General features: G+C 43.7%; 1 protein-coding gene across 3 annotated transcripts in view; it reads left to right on the top strand.

Annotated features, from left to right (window-relative positions):
- LOC144790632 (uncharacterized) overlaps positions 1-14,547 on the top strand; it is a 490,677-nt gene that overhangs the window by 255,438 nt on the left and 220,692 nt on the right. The window lies entirely within an intron of this gene.

Genomic DNA, 14,547 nt, shown 5'->3' with positions numbered 1-14,547 from the left:
TTAATATTATTATTCTTACAAGAAGGCATTGTTTATCATCATTTTTATATTGATGATGATTTAGAAGAAGCCTACCAGGTCCATTCAATTAACTAACATCCCTGCTTAGCACAGCATCGGGAGACCTTACAAAAAGAAGCGTTTTGTTGTTACCTTGTGTAGTTTTATTTTTTACGTAAACAAACAAACTCAGGCTTTTACCTGGCTGTCCAACATCATTTAGCGTCGTTCTAAAAAGTCAGCGTCTTGGCATTTTTTTATTTTTGCTGCCTGCTACTAATTCATGCATCTCATGTTTACATTTGGCGCCTGGGTTTTACCTTCATCCCTTAGCCAAGGACATCCTCATATTTCAGGAAAGCTACTGAATGTGGATGAGAACCAATCTTTAGGCCACACCTCTGTTGTTTTGCCCTCTTCTCCTGATGTGGTTATTGTTTATGAGTAGTACAAAGGGATGCCTTTTGACATCAAACAAAAACTCACAGTTATCCCGCCCCGGATAGTGACACCACTTCACTGGGATTACTCGGCCCCCGGGGCCCAGAAATGATACCACTATGAGGGGGAGAGGGTGGCAGGGGTCCCATATGTTGTGACATTATCCTAGTCACTCGCTAGTCACGTGCGCATGGTCCCACCACATGGTTAGGGCTATGCTGCAGCCCCTGACGATTCCACAATGGGGGGGCTTCGTCTTTAGCAAACCAGGTATGGACGAGTAACAATACTAGTTTATGAAAACGAGGGTACCTGGTTTGTTTGTTTACCGCTTTTTTATGTTATGCGGAAATCAAAACAATGACCCAAAGGTTCATATGTTCAATGACAAACATTGACGTGTCGTTTGAAAAGACATGTACAGAACACGTTTGCAGTTTTTGTCTGAGAAACAATACATCTTACATTTACCAAAACGAATTTTTTATACAGCCTAAATAAATAAGGCAAAGTGACAATAATTGTACAATGAAAAATAATAACAATGAAATAACAACAATAACATTCAGAATTCATCCAAAGGACTACACCAGCTGTTAATTTCAAAAGCACAAGAACTCCATTCGCCTAGAAATAGGTGATTGTCACGGAGTTGCTTAAAGCTGCATGGGCAATTATTTGAACCCCCTACAGGATGCTTAAGTCATTATACACCCTAATTTTTGGGGCTTAAAGTTAATTACACGCCCTATGCAGTGGTTATATTGAAAAGGTCAGCGCGTTTCTAATCCCTGCTGTGTTTTACGGGATTATCATCAGGGCACTGGGGCACGGTGTAACCTGGAACATGAGATTAAAAAAGACTAATTACAACTTGACCCTACTCCTCTATTTCTTTTTTGCTGATTTTTATTTCTATGAAATTAAGCTATCATGTACCTGAAATTCGTGAGATCCCCTCACATTGGTGAATGTAGGTGTTATCACTTCAAAGTATGATCTGAAAACTGTCAAGGACACCTCCTATTAATTTACAGAACATTATTTGAGATGGAATTTTATGTAAGCTGCTTTAGGTTCTAATATAAAAGCACTTACTTTAGACTGATAGTTTTGGAGGTCGCCTGGGGCTCACATTCACTTATATTGCTAGTATGACTCTCAGCTGCTCTCTTCACTTTGACCTCGAGCAGCCCCTGTCGAACCACAGCCCCAGGAAATTATGTGACAATGATGTGATGTCATGGAGTACGCCCCCTTTTTCGATGCTTAGAATATATATAAGTAGGCTCCTAAGCAACCAATGCCAAATCCGGGAGCAGCCCTCCAGAAAGTGATTGATCGGAGGTTATGAAGAGAGACAGTCACCTGATCAAAAAGACGCCCTCTGATGGTGGTTTGAACATTATCAATAGATATTATCTTAGCCTGACACCAGCGACGATCGAGAAGAATGCGCAGTACAGTGATCTTAAAGAGAGTGGTCACGTTGTTACCTGTCTTGACGAGGAGCTCTGCCGCAGCTGCAAACGCTCAGCCTCAAGAATTTGTCTCAACCAATATCCTCTATTAAGGGCTCCAGCAGCTGCATTGAAGCCTCGAGTAACGAAACACCTGTTGGAAACAACTTCATTGAAATAGAAGATGGTATTATGGAATCTATGACAGCTCCTTACTCACTGGTCTACAAAGATATGGAGCAACTGGGTACAGAGGCTATCATCGTGCAATAGCCGCATGCAAACTCCGACACTGGTTACACCTCTATAAATGTCAGCAACTCTCAAGATTTCAGAACCGCTGCTGAGTCTGTTAAAAATGCTGAGGTTAGTAAAGATCATTATAGTCACTTACTTATATTGAATAAACAGTTATAGTGTAATTTTAACTAATAGTGTGTCTTTCTTTTTTTTTTTAACCGTAGAGAGCATCAGCAAAAAGAGTTGGGGTAGAGGGAGAGCTGGTGACGGTTAACATTGTCCGTTTATAATGTTTATGCTGTTCAAAACAGGCTGAAAGCTCCACATTCAAAAACATAGAGCCATGTAAGAAATGTGTTCGTACCTATAACATCATAGATTTTGGAAAGGAAGCTCCAGGCATACCCTGCGAAGACTTACGCCTGTTAAAGGTTTTGCTGCGATTGTTGTGAAAGCCTGGTTGATTTATGTGCTGATTAAAGAAAGAATAGCTGAAATACAGCCAACCACTCTGCGCTAGCTGAAGCTTATTGAACCACCCACGGCGATGCTGTGTGACAGTCCTATATGTATAGCCAACTGGTGTGTTAATGTGTGGCTACTTACAATGGATGAATACTTGAGCTCCTACAAATACCCTATGCAGAATTTAATACTATCACCAACCACCAGCTTACATATCGCCTTGGAGATTTTGACTGCAGATTATTTCAGAGTGTACAATGTTATAGGAGGGGTGACTGGAATTCCTGTCTAGTGCAGTTAAGTTTATAGCTGTAAAAATATCAAAACTTGTGACGCTGCGACAAATTATCTGCCTGCCCCCAGTAGTGTCTGTGGTGTTTGTCATATTAGGCATACGTAATGAAAAGTCAGCAGACTGCCCAACAACAATGATAAGATGTGTACCATGAAACTGTAAGTATGCCCTGTTTGTGTTGCTAACATTCTTTATTTTTAATAAAATTACCTTACACAAAACCTTTGTCTTTCATTCCTTGGGATGTCGGGCTGATAACGTCGGGCTGGGTTAAAGTAGCTTTATTATGATACAAGCGGGGTTGTAACCTTTTTAAGCACCAAAGCTCCATTTAGAAGGGCTCAAGCTGAAAATGAGCCGGTAACCATTGCGTAGGTGAAGATCTGGTTATCTGGGGAAGGGGCATATTCACACTACAAGCCCACTAAGAAGTCGTTTTGAGAGGAGACTGACAATCGTTAATGCACAGCTAGATTATTGATGGCAGGCGGATATAATCAGTCATCAAGATCTAGGGAAGCATAATAACGGAACTCGATATTCATCAATGGTAATTGATGAATTGTCCAAGTACGCTAAGCAATAAAACCGGTAATACGACTTTTAAAGCCATCTTCATGAAAGGGCAAACCCCTCAAAAACTGCAAACAGACGCCCAAAAGGAATGTTTAAACAAGTAATTTCAGAAATTATTAAAATAGCATACTTTTCATCATTTTGTAATGCACACAGAGGTAAAAGCAGCTGTGATAGAGCGTTTTAACAGAAATTTTAAATCTAAGATGTGGAGATATTTTGTGGAAAAGTAAATTTTGCCATGTTATATGTGCCTACGTGTTCCCCATTTTATGTTATATGTGCATGATCGATATGCATGTATTCCCCTCTGATCGATTAAAGATGCAATTATAGTTGTGTCCAACTCTAGTATGTCAGTTTCCAGTTCTCGTGAAAGTATTAGACCTATGTTGCCACGTTTTACAGTGTGCACGTTAATTCATTGAATTGTCCCCGTTTCTAGGCCTCAAAAGGGCCCGGACTCAGATTCAGCTCCTGTCTCCTGAACCCTCTCCGAGGAGCGATACAGCCCCCACCTGTATCCCTGACCCTTCGCTTATTTCATGCCTCGCAGTGCCCGGCCCGGCCTGGCTCTGCCTCTCAGTCTGCCAAGAGTATGTTATGCTTCTAGTTATCAGTCCAGCCCTCCTTCTCTGCATTCCTAAGCTACTGAATCGCATCAATAGTTTCAGCTATAGTCTAGCCTTACTGTCTCCATGTAAGAGAAATACTGTATTAATATTCATAGAATATTCCTCGCACACGAACTATATGAAGAATTATGCATGCATCAGTCTTAGCGTCAAGTAGCCTTTACCCTGATAACTTTTGGATTCTATCAACATGTACTCCAAACACCAGATACTAGATATGCCTTGGGTACATGTCGCTCTGACACTCCAGACTTTAGTCTCCTCTTCTAGCGCAGAAGTCATAGCCCCCAGTTCTCCCTGGTAACACGTCATTGCCCGTTTGCGCGCACCACTAGGTTAGAGGTCCCAGCTGCTCAGGTAGCCCCCTCCATGTTTCCGCCCCGTTTATGACGCTTCTGTTACGTTTACATCACATGTCTATGTATACGCCCTGTACACGCCTTCTTGTTACATCATTTTCACTCTTATCTTTCGCGACTGTTACGAACCACGCCTACTGCTACGCCTACTGTATTGAATGTAATGTATTTGTTTAAGTATATATATTGTGCACCCATATTAAAAAGTTATCCCTTATGCTCCCAGATCCTGTCCCCGGCAGCTGCCATCCTATTCCCATGCAGGCTGTCCTGTTCCTGTCCTGTTATGCCTGATTAAAGCCTGTGACTCAAGATACCTCGAATCCTGACTCTTATTTATTGAGCTATCTGTTTATATGAGTATCCTGAAAAATAGAACCGGTAATTAATTATTTATTCACCACATAATGGCGCCCGAATAGGAACTTGCCCTTTCCCCACGCGCCGGAGAAGCCACGCAGGCCCCCTGATCCTCTGCAGCCGTGACGGAACCATACCGTGCACGTGCAGATATTTCTGCTTCAAGTATCCCTCAGGCCCACGGAGGAGACGGAGGTTGCGGTCCAGCGTCCAGACGAGGCGGTGGAGGAACGCGGCGAGTCCCGACCAGAGCCCAAGCCGAGAGTCCAAGGTCCGAGGTATCCGGAGGCCCACCTGTAACTGAAGTCCGAAGTTCGTCGCCCGTCGTCGTAGCAGTCCAGTCCAGTCCGAGGCCTTCCGTTCTTGCTGCCCGGTGAGTACCGTTGCTGGGGTAGTATCTAGACAGGGTCAATTGATTTGTCTCTGGTCCGTGGGTTTGGGTACGCAGATCCAACACGAAGTGTTCACCTAGGTGGACGCGGGTCCTGACGTGTCTCTTTATGGGACCGGTAAGTTTCGTGCTGTTTTAGCAGCGCATCAAGTCATTCTAGTAAGTTCTGTTCTCAAGAAATGTATGTGTTCTGTCCGAACTGTTATTTTAAATGTTATTTCATGTGTTTTCAATGTCGTGGTATGAGTGATTTGTTTTCCAGTTATTATTGTGTTTTATCGTGTATTGTATTTGTGTCCAGATTCCAGCCTAAGTCATGCCTCTATTCTCGAAATTACGTCAGTTAAAGACTAGAAAAGGATTGTTAGAGGAAGCAGTTCCTGTCCCGCCTAGGGACAGTCCAGGTCATTTTATGTATCATAAGCATGGCTTAAGTGCCATATTATATCTAGACTTATGGTCTGATTATACCAGACATCTCGAAGAGAAATATAGATGGCCCTTATCAGGTACATGGGATGCCGAGTGCATCATGCGAGTAGAAGAAGCATTATGGAAAAAGAAATCCAGACAGTCCCAGAAAGATGCCATCGAGTTATGGCGCAAAGAATCTCATAAAAGAACGGAAAAAGAAATCAGAAAAACAGAGTTAAGTAGGGAATCCTCAGAAAGAGCCCAAGAAAGGGAATTAATCGAAGTAGGTGAACGAGTTAAAGCCGAACAGTCAGACAGACAGAGAAATGCCCTTATTAAGGGTATGTATCCTCTTCTTGCCGAGGGTTTGCCAAAAGTAACCCTGGAAGCATCCAGTAATTTCCCGCCATCATTAGTTCCGATTAAGCTACGTCACAAACCGACCGCAGCTGATATTTTTCTCTCGTCCTATTTGGACGACACAGTCCCAGAATATGCAAATCCTGTTCGGCCAGCTCCCGTAAATAATGTAATTCCTGTTCCTCCAGCCACCGGGGCACCCGTTACAGCACCTGTTACGGTACCCCCGGTCCAGCCTACAGTACATATGCCCGCTACATCAGTCACTCTCCCAGCCCGTACAATACCCGTCGACGATTCTAGTCAAGGGGCCTCGGGGGGAAGTCCTCCTGGAACCCCGCCTCAGCACAGACGTGTGACATTAATCGAGCTACATGCCCGAGCGTTACAGCGTTCGCCCAAGCATCAGTCCGTTGCCGATATCAAGCGAGCCCTTACCGAATGCCGTTATGATCCAGTCCCAGGTGATGATAATATGGTCATATATTCACTGCGTGTAAGACGGGTGACCGAATATTTGGACACCCTGCCGAATATGAAAGGTTATCTAGACAGAATATATCGTTTCATCCGTACAGGAGCAGACCCAGGAAGTATTGGCGAGGCCATGACTCAAAGAAAAGTCGAGATTCAGCTCATGCTTTTAAAGTTTTTAATTAATTGTTTAATAAGAGAACAAGATTATCCGGAAAAAGACCCGGAAGAAATGAAAGTCCTGACCAAATGGAGTGACCATATAGCCGAGGGAAGACACAAAACCCAGAACTGTATAGAGAGTATGTACAAGAAAATACGTAGGGAAATAATAAAGTTACACGAGAAACGAGAAGCACTGCAAGCAACCGAGAAAGAAGACGACTCTTCTACTGAAGAGGTAAACGACGAGAATCCCTCCAGAATAGCGTATGTAGGTAGAACTAGACTTCCCGACCGACATTCACGCCTAGAACACAAGAAAGTTTTCCCTCCTCCAGCACCAGAACAAGGTTCCCTTGAGCAAGTATTTCAAGCTACCGATCACATTCTGAAATCACGAATCGGTTATAGTGAACTCAGTACCATGCATGAACAAGAACTAGCCCGATCAGCAGTCCGATGGACTACTGATTCTACCACTTTTCCAGACGAAATAGTGGCACAAATGTTTCTGAAACTGCCCCCAGCCGAGCAGCGACTGGTGGGTATGTATATGATCCAGCACCTCATTACACTGTATGAGGGACAGCATTCGGATCCAGGTCCGTTACATGATGTTCTGAACGAGTTACTCCAGTATAGATGGAGAGGTCTAGGTACCGACTTAATTAGTATCATTCTAGAACAGCGCCACAAATATAGAACGTTTCTGAACCCGCATTTTGTTCATGTCTCACCCCCAGAAAGTAAATCATTGTACATAGATAGACAGCATCCGTTACGAGAAGTACATCCAGTTAGGACAACGGGTGGTGATCTAGAACGAGTATTTGTTTACACCCCTATCACCAAGATGGAACTCTTAGAGATGAAAAAGCTAATCCCCTGTCACGACAAAGATCCAGCAGGGTTCCATCGAGAATTAAAAGACATGCTCCGTATGGGAGAATACACGTATCCTGATATCATTAAAATGTTAAAGGTCCTGTTGCCCGCAGGGGTATATGAAAAACTCAAGGAAAAAGAATGGGAGGTGGGAGAGAAAAAGATAGATTGGACAGCTCTAGAAGCTGAAGATAATTCACGAGTACCAGGTACCGGTCTAGGGGGTAAAGTTAAAGAATTGCCCGAGTTATTGATACAAGTTTTGCCAAGATTACTAGCCACGAAAAAGGAAGATTGGGATGCAATCTCAGCTTGTAAACAGAAACAGGATGAAGACACTAGTGATTTTTATTCTAGATTTGAAAAATGTTTTATTATTAACAGTGGTCTGAAGACAGGTAGTGAATCGTACCCTCATCTTTTTGTTACCAAATTAGTCGAGAATTCAAGTCCACAAGTTAAAAATCGAGTTTTGAAAGTCGAAAGTAGTTGGCAAGCTAATACTCCGTCCCAGATGTTACAGATGCTCCAGTACCACCAGAACAGAATCAGGGAAGAGCAAGATCACGAAAGGAGACGTATGAAAGACACGAAAATGAAAGTATTAGTTGCACAATCTGTTCCGCAAGACAGTCAGAAGAGGGGTCCGAATCAAGCCAGTCATCCTGCAGCTCCCGTTAAAGGGACTTGCAATTACTGTAAACAGCCAGGTCATTTTATAAACGAGTGTGCAGTTCTGAAACACAACATAGCTACTGGTAAAACTAAAGAAAGACCACGTCCGCCTAGACAAGAACAAGTTTCACAGACTTCTCAGTCACCACAGAATGCACAACAGACAGTTCCAGTGCCGCAGCCTATCGCTGCAACACAGCATGTTACACAGCAGATGTACCAGTATGCCCAGGCAGAGTATCCAGAGTATCAACAGTATTCATGAAACAGCCTAGAGAGGGAGGTAGGCTTGCCCCTCATCGAGATACCTGTAGATCAAGAGGGTCCCTATGTACACAGTCAAGTATTAGGGAAAGACAGAAAGTTTTTGATTGATACAGGGGCAAGTAGGACTACTATCAGTCATGACGAGGTTCCAGGGGCTCCGCTCTCAGGCTCTAAAAATGTTTCCCTTGGATTTTCAGGAAAGCCGATTGTTAATGAAATTTCAAAACCAGTTACTCTAGAAGTTGGTCCATTGTCCCGAACTACTGATTTGTTACTCACGAAAGCATGTCCAGAAAATTTGTTAGGCATTAAAACGTTAAAAGAATTAGGTGCAGTTATATGCTGTTCCCCAGAAGGGGTCCGTTTGTTTCTCAGAGACTTTAAAGGTCACTATGTATTACGTGATTTTGATCCAAGATTATTGAATGTACCACAGCATTTATGGGCGCAAGGTCCAACTGATGTAGGATGTATGCACATCACACCCCATCGTGTGACTCTCAAGCAAGGTATAGTTTTGCCACGAATCAGACAGTACAGATTGCCACCTGAGGCTGTAGCAGCCTTATCCAAAATTATTGACGAGCTTATTGCTCAAGGAGTGGTTGTAGAAACTGACTCCAATGTATGTAATTCTCCTATCATTCCAGTCATGAAACGTACTGATCCAAATGCACCTCCAGTATATCGATTAGTGATTGACCTTCGAGAACTTAATAAATGTATCATACCTCAGTACCCAGTAGTCCCAGATATTTCTTCCCTACTGACAGCCATTGATTCTGAAGCTACATTTTTCACAGTTATCGATCTCAAGAACGCATTTTTCAGTGTCCCCATTCATCCAGACAGCCAGTTCCTTTTCGGATTCTGTTTAAATGGAAGAAGCTATAAATTCACACGAGCTCCTCAAGGTTTCACAGAAAGTCCTAGCATTTACAGTCAAGCACTTAAGAGACAACTAGACAATATTCACATGCCAACTGACACTGCCCTGCTCCAGTATGTCGATGATCTACTGATCACAGCCCGTTCTGAACGTGACTGCGAGCGTGCGTCACTTACAGTTCTGTATTTTCTGGCCGAGCAGGGGCACAAGGTGTCCCCTTCCAAATTACAATTCTGTGTCCAGCAAGTGGTATACTTAGGACACTTGCTGTCCAAGTGGGGTAGGCAGTTGACACCAGACTGTATCCAGCTAATAGCGAGTCTTCCACAGCCCAAGACACAGAAGGAGGTACGAGCTTTTATCGGCCTCACTTCTTACTGCAGACAATGGATTCCTCAGTATGCATTTCTAGCCAAGCCACTGATACAGTTAACGACACAGGAGGCAGCCGTATCGACTGTCCTCCCTTGGGCCCAGGAACATACACTTGTTTTTAATGAATTAAAGAAAGCCTTATGTCAAGCACCTGTTCTAGCAACACCGAACTACAGTAAGCCTTTTACACTCTTTGTCACAGAATGTGATGGTACAGCATTATCTGTTCTCACACAAGATCAAGCAGGACAGTACAAGCCCTGTGCTTATTTTTCGAGCACATTAGATCCAGTAGCCCAGGCTTTGCCTGCGTGCCTTAAGTCAGTTGCAGCCACAGCTCTAGCTATCAGACAAAGTGATTCCATAGTGTTAGGACACTCCCTGACAGTACAAGTTCCACACTCCGTGGAAGTTCTTTTAAACCGAACACAGACTCAGCACTTGACAATTGCACGTTTAACAGGTTATGAACTGACACTGTTCCAGCCACACATAGAAATCAGACGCTGCAACATTTTAAATCCTGCTACACTGTTACCGTCAGTTACTTCAAATCCTGCCACACATGACTGTGTGGAAGTAGTTAACATTATGACCAAGCCAAGACAAGATCTGACAGACATTGCATTACCTAATCCCGACCTGACACTTTATGTGGATGGTTCATGTATGAGAACAAGTACAGGAGAACTAGTAGCAGCGTATGCAGTGACTACTGAAACCGAAGTTATAGAAACACATCGTATTGACACCCTGTCTGCTCAAGCAGCAGAGCTAGTCGCTCTGACCCAAGCCTGCATACGTGCCAAGAACCTGAAAGTTAACATATATACAGATTCACGTTACGCATTCGGAGTCGTACACGACTTTGGAGTGCTCTGGCAGGAGAGAGGTTTCATGACTTCTCATGGAACCAAGATTCAGCATGGTCTCCTCATTCAAGCTCTGTTAGATGCAATACATTACCCGACAGCTATTGCTATCATGAAGTGCAAGGCACATACGAAAGTTACTGACATTATTTCCCAAGGTAACGATCTAGCAGATCGAACAGCCAAGCTTACAGCTCAGACCCCAGACATTCCAGTTAACATGACACAGACACTCACTCCAGATCCGACTACTTGTATGACAGTTAAGGACCCTACACAAGATGTCATAGACATACAGTCACATGCTACTCCCGAAGAGATCAAGAAATGGTCCGAACAAGGAGGGGTCCAGACAGATCAAGGATGGTTGACGAAGGGAAAAGCCACATGGTTTCTCCCCGACTCTATGGTTCAAGTCATTATCAATACCGCACATAGTCCAGCACATCTAGGAGAAAAAGCTATGGTAGACAGTATTCAGAACCTTTGGTTCAACAAGCATTTACGAGCTGCAGCCAAGCAGAAAGTCCGCACCTGTATGATATGTTGTCAGTTCAATCCAGGTAAAAGTGTCCCGGTGGAACAAGGTGGATTCCAGCCTCCTGACCACCCTTTTGAAGTCCTCCAGATGGATTATATTCAGATGGAGCGATGTCGAGGTTTCAAGTATGTCCTCGTAGTTGTATGCGCTTTGTCCAGGTGGACAGAAGCATATCCAGTCCCAGATTACACAGCCGCGACCACTGCCAGGCAGTTGGTTCGAGAATTCTTTCCCCGCTATGGACTCCCTAGGGTCGTGTATTCAGATAACGGCCAGCCATTCTCATCTGAGCTCATGAAACATGTTTCCCTTCTGTTAGGGTACCAATGGAAGTTCCATTGTGTACGCCATCCTGAAGCAGCTGGTCTCGTAGAGAGACATAATCAGACTCTGAAAATTCGCATTGCAAAAATATGTAAAGAAAAAGGTGTGGACTGGCTAGTTGCCCTGCCAGTTGCTTTATTCTACATGAGGATGGTTGCACATTTCAGATCAGGTCTGTCCCCGTACGAGGTCGTATTCGGCCGCCCCCCAAACATGTGGGGTACACCTAGACCCCGCAGTATTACAGATGTTTCCAGTAATATGCTGACAGATTACCTAGCTTCCTTGATGTCTGCCCTACACTCTTGTCGTTCACAGGTTGCTGCCGCATTTCCAGACAACACCGAGGTGAAACCGCATGAAGTCGTCCCCGGTGATCACGTATTTGTCCGGAATTTTGATCGTTCAAGCCCGCTGGAGCCCCGTTGGAAGGAGCCTCGCCTAGTTTTACTTACTACAAGGACCGCGGCCAAACTAGAGGGCAGGAAGGGATGGGTCCACCTGTCCCACATAAAGAAGTTCCATGGACTACCGGAAAATACATTTGTTAAGGAAAAGATTTTTCCTAAAGACTGCCTAAAAACAGACTCTGAACTCAAGCCTCCCCTGTTAGAGAAAACTCCGCAACAGGAGTATAAAAAGAAATTAAGGTCTAGTAAAATAAGTCAGCCAGTTTAATTGTCTAAGTCCCTCTCGGGTGAAACGGTTAGACAGGTTCCTGACATGTATGAGATAGACCCCCATAGTGAGAGAGTTAGTCAAAACTCTATCAAATGTATTATTGTTCTAAGTTTTTTGTTACTCTTGAGTCTTATGGTTACCTGCACAAGTTATGCTTTATATTTATGTTTTCCAATTTCACATGTAAATATGTTTTCTAATGCTACAGTAGAGCACACATTTAGTGATCTGCCTCCCCACGAGCTATCCTATCGTCTTGCTATGCGAAATAACACATTTATCAGAATGTTACACTATTCACACCAGACCAGCAATGCCACTAATTGTTGGGTGTGTGGTCGACTCCCCCCTTTCCAGACACCGAAGGGAGTTCTGCCACTCTTTCCTTATCCATTTTCACATAATGGTTCGTGTGGAGCATGGTCCACTTTAACGTCATCCTCCACAGATATGTCCCTTCTGAATAGAACATGTTTCCCAGACAAGCAAGGTCTCACCCATAGAACAGGGTTAGATCTAGAAAATGAAGTATATGATTTAGGTAATTATTCTTCGAATTTCATGGTCCTGAATGTTCAGTCTGATACTACTCCAGATTTGCCTGCTATTTCAGTACTACCAGTCAAAGGCGAATTATGTGTCAGAAAGAATGGTTCCGCACATGTAGGACATAGTGATTGTACTACTACTGTCAAGTACAGTGACAGTGGGAAATCTATTTTCAAAGCCTCACGCCAGTCTTATTTTGTTTGTGGTCAGACCGCATATGTTCGTCTGCCCCTCGATTGGGATGGAACATGTTACATTGCCTTCCTACTGCCACCAGTTTTTCTAGCCCCATCTGATTATCACAGAAACACGCATCTAGTACACATCAGACCTAGAAGGGAGATCGAGTCCCCAATTGTCGATCAAACTGAAACTACTCTAGAACAATATCAAGACTTCAATAAAGGTTTCTTCTTCTTTATAGGACCTATCCAGAATAGTAAGTTAATCCGTAGGTTAACGAGAACCCTTGAAGCAGTAGTGAATGAGACTACTTCTGCTCTAGGTAACCTAACTGAAGAGCAATCTGCTATGAGATTTGTCGTGCTCCAAAATCGTCTCGTTCTTGACGTCATACTGGCCGATAGAGGAGGAGCATGTAGAGTCATCGGATCTAGTTGCTGCATTTTCATTCCTAATAACGCGCCGTCTGTTTATTCAGCTATAACCAGACTTCATAAAATTGCCCATCAGTTACACCAGAATCCAGGCACCTGGACATGGTCCGGTTGGCTCTGGAGTATTATATCTGCCTGGGGATGGAAAGTATTGTCATTCCTAGGTATTGCAGTAATGATCATATTCAGTTGCTGTCTCTATATACAATGTGGCCCTGCGATTTGCGGCATTTGTGCTACCTCTTGTATTCCTAGTCCTAAATCCCGTTCCAAGACAATTCGAGACGAGCAAATGATGCTATATGAAATGATAGATGATATCATGAATATTGATGTTTCCTGATGGAAACGTAGGGCACAAGGAGGGAATGTGGAAAAGTAAATTTTGCCATGTTATATGTGCCTACGTGTTCCCCATTTTATGTTATATGTGTATGATCGATATGCATGTATTCCCCTCTGATCGATTAAAGATGCAATTATAGTTGTGTCCAACTCTAGTATGTCAGTTTCCAGTTCTCGTGAAAGCTACGAGTATTAGACCTATGTTGCCACGTTTTACAGTGTGCACGTTAATTCATTGAATTGTCCCCGTTTCTAGGCCTCAAAAGGGCCCGGACTCAGATTCAGCTCCTGTCTCCTGAACCCTCTCCGAGGAGCGATACAGCCCCCACCTGTATCCCTGACCCTTCGCTTACTTCATGCCTCGCAGTGCCCGGCCCGGCCTGGCTCTGCCTCTCAGTCTGCCAAGAGTATGTTATGCTTCTAGTTATCAGTCCAGCCCTCCTTCTCTGCATTCCTAAGCTACTGAATCGCATCAATAGTTTCAGCTATAGTCTAGCCTTACTGTCTCCATGTAAGAGAAATACTGTATTAATATTCATAGAATATTCCTCGCACACGAACTATATGAAGAATTATGCATGCATCAGTCTTAGCGTCAAGTAGCCTTTACCCTGATAACTTTTGGATTCTATCAACATGTACTCCAAACACCAGATACTAGATATGCCTTGGGTACATGTCGCTCTGACACTCCAGACTTTAGTCTCCTCTTCTAGCGCAGAAGTCATAGCCCCCAGTTCTCCCTGGTAACACGTCATTGCCCGTTTGCGCGCATCACTAGGTTAGAGGTCCCAGCTGCTCAGGTAGCCCCCTCCATGTTTCCGCCCCGTTTATGACGCTTCTGTTACGTTTACATCACATGTCTATGTATACGGCCTGTACACGCCTTCTTGTT

This window comes from Lissotriton helveticus, chromosome 11 (assembly GCF_964261635.1).
Source record: "Lissotriton helveticus chromosome 11, aLisHel1.1, whole genome shotgun sequence".
NCBI classification, from domain to species: domain Eukaryota; kingdom Metazoa; phylum Chordata; class Amphibia; order Caudata; family Salamandridae; genus Lissotriton; species Lissotriton helveticus.
The sequence above is the reverse complement of the archived record's forward strand: the minus strand, read 5'-3'. Positions and strand labels throughout refer to the sequence as shown.